General features: G+C 36.9%; 1 long non-coding RNA gene across 1 annotated transcript; it reads left to right on the forward strand.

Annotated features, from left to right (window-relative positions):
• Positions 1-7,118: 7,118 nt before the first annotated feature.
• LOC116184897 lies at positions 7,119-7,632 on the forward strand. The gene is made up of 2 exons (XR_004149556.1): positions 7,119-7,348; positions 7,528-7,632. It is a non-coding gene; the product is annotated as an uncharacterized LOC116184897 (long non-coding RNA).
• The last annotated feature ends 193 nt before the right edge of the window (positions 7,633-7,825 follow it).

The raw sequence follows: 7,825 nt of genomic DNA on the forward strand, positions 1-7,825 counted from the left end.
GACACCTGATCGAAAATTATTAAAAGTTCGATCCTCCAACGCTGTTTTTCCCTTTTTCTTTCATTTGTATAGCTTCGTTTCGATCGTACGAGGGAAGCTTAAACGGCCCTGATTGCCGAAGTGGAAGGAGAAGGAGGAGGAGGCTTCCTCTCTCTCTCTCTCTCTCTTTCTCTTTCTAAATATTTTAAGACGGGGGAAGAATCACGAAACGGCACGTTGAGAATAAAAGTATATATCGGATTTATTACCGTTTCGAATGTAATCGGCAGTTATTGCGATTCCTGGCTCCTGGTATCCCAGTTTATCTCGGCAATTTCGCTCGCCAGAAGTTTACGACGAGGTCATGGAACCACCCCCGGATTTATGGGGATCAACCGATCCTGTTATTTAAAAGCGTTTTCTTACCTGCCTTTATTCCCTTATTTATTTTATTTATTAATGAAGTACGAATCCATCAGCAGAATATTTTCGTGAAATTTAACTTATCGTAATTATTTAATATAAACTCCAAATATAAGAAATACGTAAAAATTCCAAGCGAATGATCGTGAATAATAAATTATCATGGTAATTTTTGTTAAAAATTTTTATGGTATCCAAGAACAATACATCGTCACTTCTATATTCTGAAAACGAAATTAAAAATTGTTCGATATTCCGCGTGATTTAATCTTACGTTACGTTACGTGATATATTCAATAAGGGTAGGAAATATTTTCGAAATTTAGGGGAGAAAATGGGGATGGTGGGCAACCGAAGTTGTCCTTTCTCCCCTTGTCGTTCGATCAACTTTTTTCCTCGAAATTTAATCTCGAGGGATGGTTGTCGGTCAGATGAGGGCACGGTAGAGGCATCCCTTGGAACAAACGGCGGCCAGAAGGACGCGCGTTTGCTTAAAGTGGCCGAAATGAAAGTTTATCGAAGCGTCCCGTCTGTCGGGTTGTTCTTAAATAAATTTGCTCGAATCGTTTCTCCCCTTTTCCCTCTCCCTTCATTTTTCTTCTTTCGTCCTTCTTGAAAAATCCAACGAATCGTAATTATTTCGTTCGATCGTTCGTGAAAAGGAGCGTTGACTTGATCCGTTTTGGCATAATAAATCAAATGGCCTTCGCGACGTTTATTGATTAGATTGCGTCCAATGGGAAGTTTAATTGGAGAAAATAAAGAAGCTTGATTTTTCTTCTCTCCCTATAACTGTCATTTCAACGTCGGTCGAGAGTCAATCATTCGAAATTAACTAAGGAATTTCAGAATTTCATGGAGAAAAGAGCAACGTTTCCTTGCAAAACGTTCGATTCGAAATCGAAAGAAATCTCGAGAACGACAGAATAATCCGTGATAAAACTTGCCCAAACAGACTGCCCTCCCCTTCCAATGTTGATTCAACTTGATCCATTACAACCACGATATCCTTAACAGCGTGAAGCTGTTCGTAATGCGATTCCAGTCAATGTCCACGACGTAACTCGGTTTAACTGGGAGCCTCTACGTGCACTTTACACAACGGAAGTTCAATGTACACAACACGCACAGCACGTTTCCCTCGTCCGATGCAAGCCGGGATCGTCGATGATCAATCACGTCGAGCTATTAACTTTATCCGTTTTGAATTAAGTTTCTAATCTAAAATATAAAAATTCGTCGCACGTAAAAGGAAAATAACGCGAGATTTTATTTTCCAGAATTTGAACGATTCTTGAAACGCGCGACGTTATATGAAGTTAAGTTTTCTCTCATCTCCTGTCTCTCTCTTTCTCTCTCTTCTTTTTTTTTTTTACACCGGACAAATAAGAGCGGAACGAGCTTCCCTCTCTCACCACTTTTGCTGCTCCTGGTCGGGACGGGTTTCCTTTCGAAAAAGCATGAAAAAGAAAACAAGAGGGATCCCGTTTCCTCGAACAATAAAATTCCTGATGAAATATCCTTTTTAACTTTCTCGAAACTCTAATCGAAATTATCAATTTCTCTTAAATGTTTATTAAATAAGATTAAATTAGAGAGTTAGATAAAATTTAGATTAAATTTATTCAATATATTTATACAATCATGAATTTTATTTATATTTATATATTTCCTTAAACGATCGATTCTTAATAATAATAAAAATCCTTTTATTATCCAAAACTGTACACACGCTTTAATCAAGCTCAATGATGAACTTTTCCTTAAATACCTTCGTTATTTCACTCTTGAATTACGATCCATCTTAATCTACTTATCTCTAAATGAGATAACGAGCGTTGAAAAACCATTGCAACTTTTTTTTCATCGCATCACACGGCAAAGCGGTGTTCATTTTCTCCTCCGTGCACCTTTATCAAAATCAATGCTCGCCCTCGTATAACTCGAAACTCGTGCAAATTTCCAGAATTGGATTTCCCGTTTTATTCCTCGGCTCAATCCGTTACATACGACGATTGGTTCAATCAACGCGTGTGCGAAAAAATACGCGCACAATCCGACAGCAGACCAGAGAGCCTGTCGATAATTGTCTGTAATTGGCACGCGTTCAATTTCGGAATCATCATCTGCAATCGTGCGTTATACAACGATATTGTATAATCCCAGGAAACAAGCGTGGGAGCGTTCAAGAAGAATGCTCGTTTGCTCGAACCTGAGGATGCGCTCGTCCTCATCTTGAATTTCGTTCCCAGAGATAAAAATTCCCGAAACGTTTCGTGAAACGCGGATTCGAAGATCGCATCCAAATTTCGCCAGAGAAAGGCGATAAGCGAACGAACAAGCAGCTCGAATATCTTTTTGACATTTGGCGGTTTTTTAAAAAGAGAAAACGTGGAATGATACAAAAAGGGGTTGGAATAATAGTGGAATTTATATAACTGTTATATGATGGTGGGAATTAGATAATTGAGGTAATTTTATCGTTTTTTTTCTTTCGTGGTGAGGGAAAAGAGTTGAACTTTTGCTCGTTAAAATAATTATTATCACTTGTGTGTGTGTTAATTGGAGAAAATTGTATAATGGAAATTAGATGCTCGCGTGTAGGGAAAAGGAAAATATTTATTCGTTAAGAAGAATTTTTACTGTTAATTAAAAAATTATAAATATTGTTTTGGAATTGTACGGAGAAGAATGGAAAAGGAGAAGTTTGGAAAATTTTTCGGAAATGAAGATTTCTAAGTTCGATTTATCGTTTATACAATTTTAAATTTCAACAATCATTTGTATCTGTCTGTGGAACGATATTGGACAGATTTAATAAATGGTTCTTTTTCGTTATATATTTTTCAATCGTAAATGAAACGTCAGGATTTTACTAGTTAAATAATATTAGTTGAAACATCATGATTTTTTTATTACATGAAATATCCTCTTTTTAGTGCGTCTTTTATAAGTTGGAACATAATATTGAGAATTCCTTAAATGCATTTGATGTTATGAAATTGCAATATGGATCAACAATTGTACGTATCATATTTCCGTGCATTAACAAGCACGATTGTTCGTTTACACAGAAAATTTCTTCCACTTTTTCCTCTTCCTCATTTTCCACAAAATAAAAACTAGATACTATCCTTATACTCCAAGTTTCTTATTACCTTGCGTGTTGCCTCAACGAACAATGAAAACATTCTTCACAAACAATCCCAACTGATATTGTGTATCAAGCATAATTTTCATAGTTTATCACGAATCCAATTTTTTTTTTCTTCGTGTCGTGTCAAAATAAAATTAAATGTCAACGAAAGAAATCTCGGATTATTGCTTCACTTTGTATATTGAATTCATTATTGTTCGACTAATAGTGATTTATAAATTTTCAAACAAAATCGCATTATATCGTCATATCTTTTCAAAAACTTTTAAAACTTCCAAAATATACTATCCACCAAATTTCTTAATTAATAATACACCCAAAGATGCAAACAAAAAAAATGAAAACTACACACAACAATTCTACAAACATTTACATAAATTACACTTAAATTAATTCTTTTCTTCGCATCTCCACAATGTTACAATCCAATATTTATGACATCACTCTTTTCCACTACACTACTCTTCTTTCTATCTTAACCAACATTTACAGGCTACTATTAATTACACTTAAATTAATTCTTTTCTTCTTCTCTCCAAGTCCAATGTTGCAATCCAATATTTATGACATCACTCTTTTCCACTACACTACTCTTCTTTCTATCTTAACCAACATTTACAGGCTACTATTAATTACACTTAAATTAATTCTTTTCTTCTTCTTTCTACAAGTCCAATGTTGCAATCCAATATTTATGACATCACTCTTTTCCACTACACTACTCTTCTTTCTATCTTAACCAACATTTACAGGCTACTATTAATTACACTTAAATTAATTCTTTTCTTCTTCTTTCTACAAGTCCAATGTTGCAATCCAATATTTATGACATCACTCTTTTCCACTACACTACTCTTCTTTCTATCTTAACATTCACACGCTACTATTATCCACAATTTTCCAGCGCATAGTCAATCGAGGCTGAGTATTATCACACTTTCCAGTAACAAAGAAAACTTTCGTGTTGGCGGGGGGCAATCAAAGGGATAAATCGCGCGAGGAAGCTTGTCTCGGTCGTTAAGTCGTTCCCAATGGCGCGACTGCGAATCCTTGGGGGCCATAGCGATTATCCGTCCACGGAATACGTGACCGAGATAAGAGATAACGAACGGCCGGTCGGCCGTTCCAAGGACGGCCACGCGCTCCTCCAAGCGGTTACCATTTCGCCGCCATTTGCATAGACGCCACTCGGTCTGCGAGCAAGGATCGGCCACAATCGGGCTATTATCGTTTGTATTCATGCCCGAATCCTTAGGGGAGTTAAATCACCGAGCGGCGATGACGATTCGCTCGTGAGCCTGATTTATTCTTGGAAAAGGAAGAATCTTGAATCCTCGTGTACGTATTAAGCTCGATTATTAATTCTTCAAGTGTTTGAGAAATGTGATAGAATGATACGAATAATTTTAAAATCTAATTATTTCGTATATGCATAAAGAATAATTAAATACGATTTCTCAGTCAGGATGATATCATAAATATAACGTTAATTATTTACGCAATGAATTAAAATATAACGATGATATATAAAACAAGATAATTGATTAATATTGTTTAATAATTGTTAACCGAAAGTTTGAATAATTCTTGAACTCACTTGAAGTGATTTTCGGAGGATAATTTCTCCACACTTCGTCCGACTACTTTCCAGAGCATCCCTCGAAAGGAGTTTCCGATATTCCGATATTCTCGATTTCTTTGAGAAACTGCTTCGAAATTGGGTCACGGATGCGGATTTAATTGTCATATCGATTTTCAAATTAAGTGGATCAAGGAGGGAGATCCAGTTAAAAATATCCGTAAACGAAAAAACGCGTTCGATCCGTTCTCTGCTAATTCGAGACGAGTTCGAGTTTAAAGCGGGGCATCCCCATTCGAAAATTTCAAACCGAATCAGTCAGTCCTCATCGAAGCGGGATCGTCCGTTTCCTCGTGTTTTCTCCCTCCCCCTTGCGCGTTTCTATTTGTCGAAAACTCCTGAACACCCCGGAGAATTTTCGCGAGTTTAAAGTCGCGATACTTTAATTAATTCAGAGCGCGATTTTTCGTTTTCTGCTCCAGGGACGATGGAATGTAGGACGGGGAGCATTGACACGAAAGTACATACAATAACACACGAGAAATTGTTTAGCTTTTCTCTCTCCGTCTCTTTGGATTTTTCAGGGACAGTTTTCGTTAAAAAAATTTCCATCACTTGTTATATCTTCTTTCTGCCTGCTTCGTAAATTGTGTTGATTTTTAAGGTCTTGGAAGGGTTACTTTATCTTAAGAATTGACACACAGGGCGTATCCAAAGATTAGATTTTTCGGATACGATTTCGAGACGATAATATAATTTGCGATTAAAACGGGCAGGATTGATAGTTGATTTAAAACTGGCGTATTCGCTCGAGACTGTACAGCCCGTTGTGAAATTGGCTTTGCAACTTTCGCCCAGTGACTTATAACTTTGTTAACGGGCGGAAGTTTTCTCGACGTTACTTCGACGCAATTTCGTTGTTCCTCTTGTAATACTTCTGGAAATGGCCAGCCCTTGTAGCGAGACCAATAACTGAAACACGTTTCTTCGATTCGATAGTAATTAATTCTTGCTTGCTAACAATGCTCGTTTTTGCGGATAAATTTTTGACAGAGAAAAAAATAAAAGGTGGAAAACGTAATTTTTCAATCCCGACGGTGATTAGGGAACGAAGGGAGAATATTTATTGAACGCATAGAATTACAAAGATTTTTATGGAAGATTTATCTCATTTCCTTCAAAATAAGGTTCATATTGCTCGTTACTGTTTTTCCTCACTTAGAAGATCCAATTCCAACTTTTCTTATATCTTTCACAATTTCCCCGTGTTTTTCACTTATAGAATAACGTAATAAGATGCTGCACAGTTAGTTGTTGATCGCATTACGGTTGATGACGGGAGTAATTTCTTCGAAACATTTCTTGCTCGACGAGTTGAAACAGATTGGAATTTTCAACGCGATTAAAATCCACGAGTTACTAATAAGTGTTAATTATCATTTTAATCTCGTCTTACGACGGCACAAATGCCAATCATCTTCCCTGACGACATTTATTAATTTTCCAAGTAAGATAGACACCACGGTTTAATCCTTTCCCCGTTAACAGCGGTGACGTCTTCTTGTAGTGAGCATTTCGCGATATTCTTCCACGTATCCCATAAATTTTCACACTCAGTTCGAATCGGAATGGAAATGAAATATTCATATGGGTAACGTAACTTGCGTAGCGAGAAAGATTTATCGTGTCTTATAATTTGACCGCATCTTCAAATCTTCGATTAACACACAGAAAATATGTCACATTACGTAAAACGTGTTAAATGACAACAACGGATCATTAACGTTCACAAATAATAATAAAACCTTGACTTCTCGTATAAAAAACACGGGAATCGATTAACAATTTTGTCATCAAAACCTATTCAGGAAACAAGGGAAACCATGCCGTTGAAGTCCCTTTTTGGTTTATCCCGATATCTCGATCCGTTGCGGAGATATAAGGACTCAAAGCGTCCATAGCGTTCAACATAGCGCGAAAATTATGAATGGACTCGTGACCTACATTTTTTCCTGGAAACGCGTACTACGTTTTTCTAGGAATCGCGTCTGCCGCTTGTCGGCAGTTTGGGATAGGTCAGGGAGACGAGGTGCGAGCGAGAGTTCCGAATAAACGACGAGGAAGGAGATAGTAAACGATTAAAAATTACCCTTTCCTTTACACGACGATATCTCGGCAACCGGAAGTCGTATCGGGATAAACGAAAAAGGGTTTCAAAGAGCAAGGTTTCCCGCTTATAATGGCCTTCCGTTCGTTGACCGGAAGTCGCTATCTTTCGAGTTACGTCGGCTCAAAGTTTTCCTAATTTTAATAGAGTTTAAAAATTACCCTTTGCTTCGAACGACGATATCGCGGGAACCGGAAGTCGTATCGAGATAAATAAAAAAAGGTTTCAAAGAGCAAGATTCCCCGCTTCTAACGATCTTTCATTCGTTGACCGGAAGCCACTATCTTCCGAGTTATAGCGTTTCAAAGTTTTCCTAATTTTAATCGAGTTTAAATGATTAAAAATGATTACTTTTTTTTTTTTCGGAGTAAATGAAAAGAGAAATTTCAAAAGTTCTCCGATTTTATTAATCTTCCATCCATTGGGAATCACTGTGATTCAAAGTTTTTGTAATTTGAATATATGACAGCATTTTAAATTACGCGATAAATATGTTCGTTTCTGGAAGAATATGATCGTT

The sequence above is a fragment of the Apis dorsata genome, unplaced genomic scaffold (assembly GCF_000469605.1).
Source record: "Apis dorsata unplaced genomic scaffold, Apis dorsata 1.3 scaffold_74, whole genome shotgun sequence".
Lineage (NCBI taxonomy): Eukaryota > Metazoa > Arthropoda > Insecta > Hymenoptera > Apidae > Apis > Apis dorsata.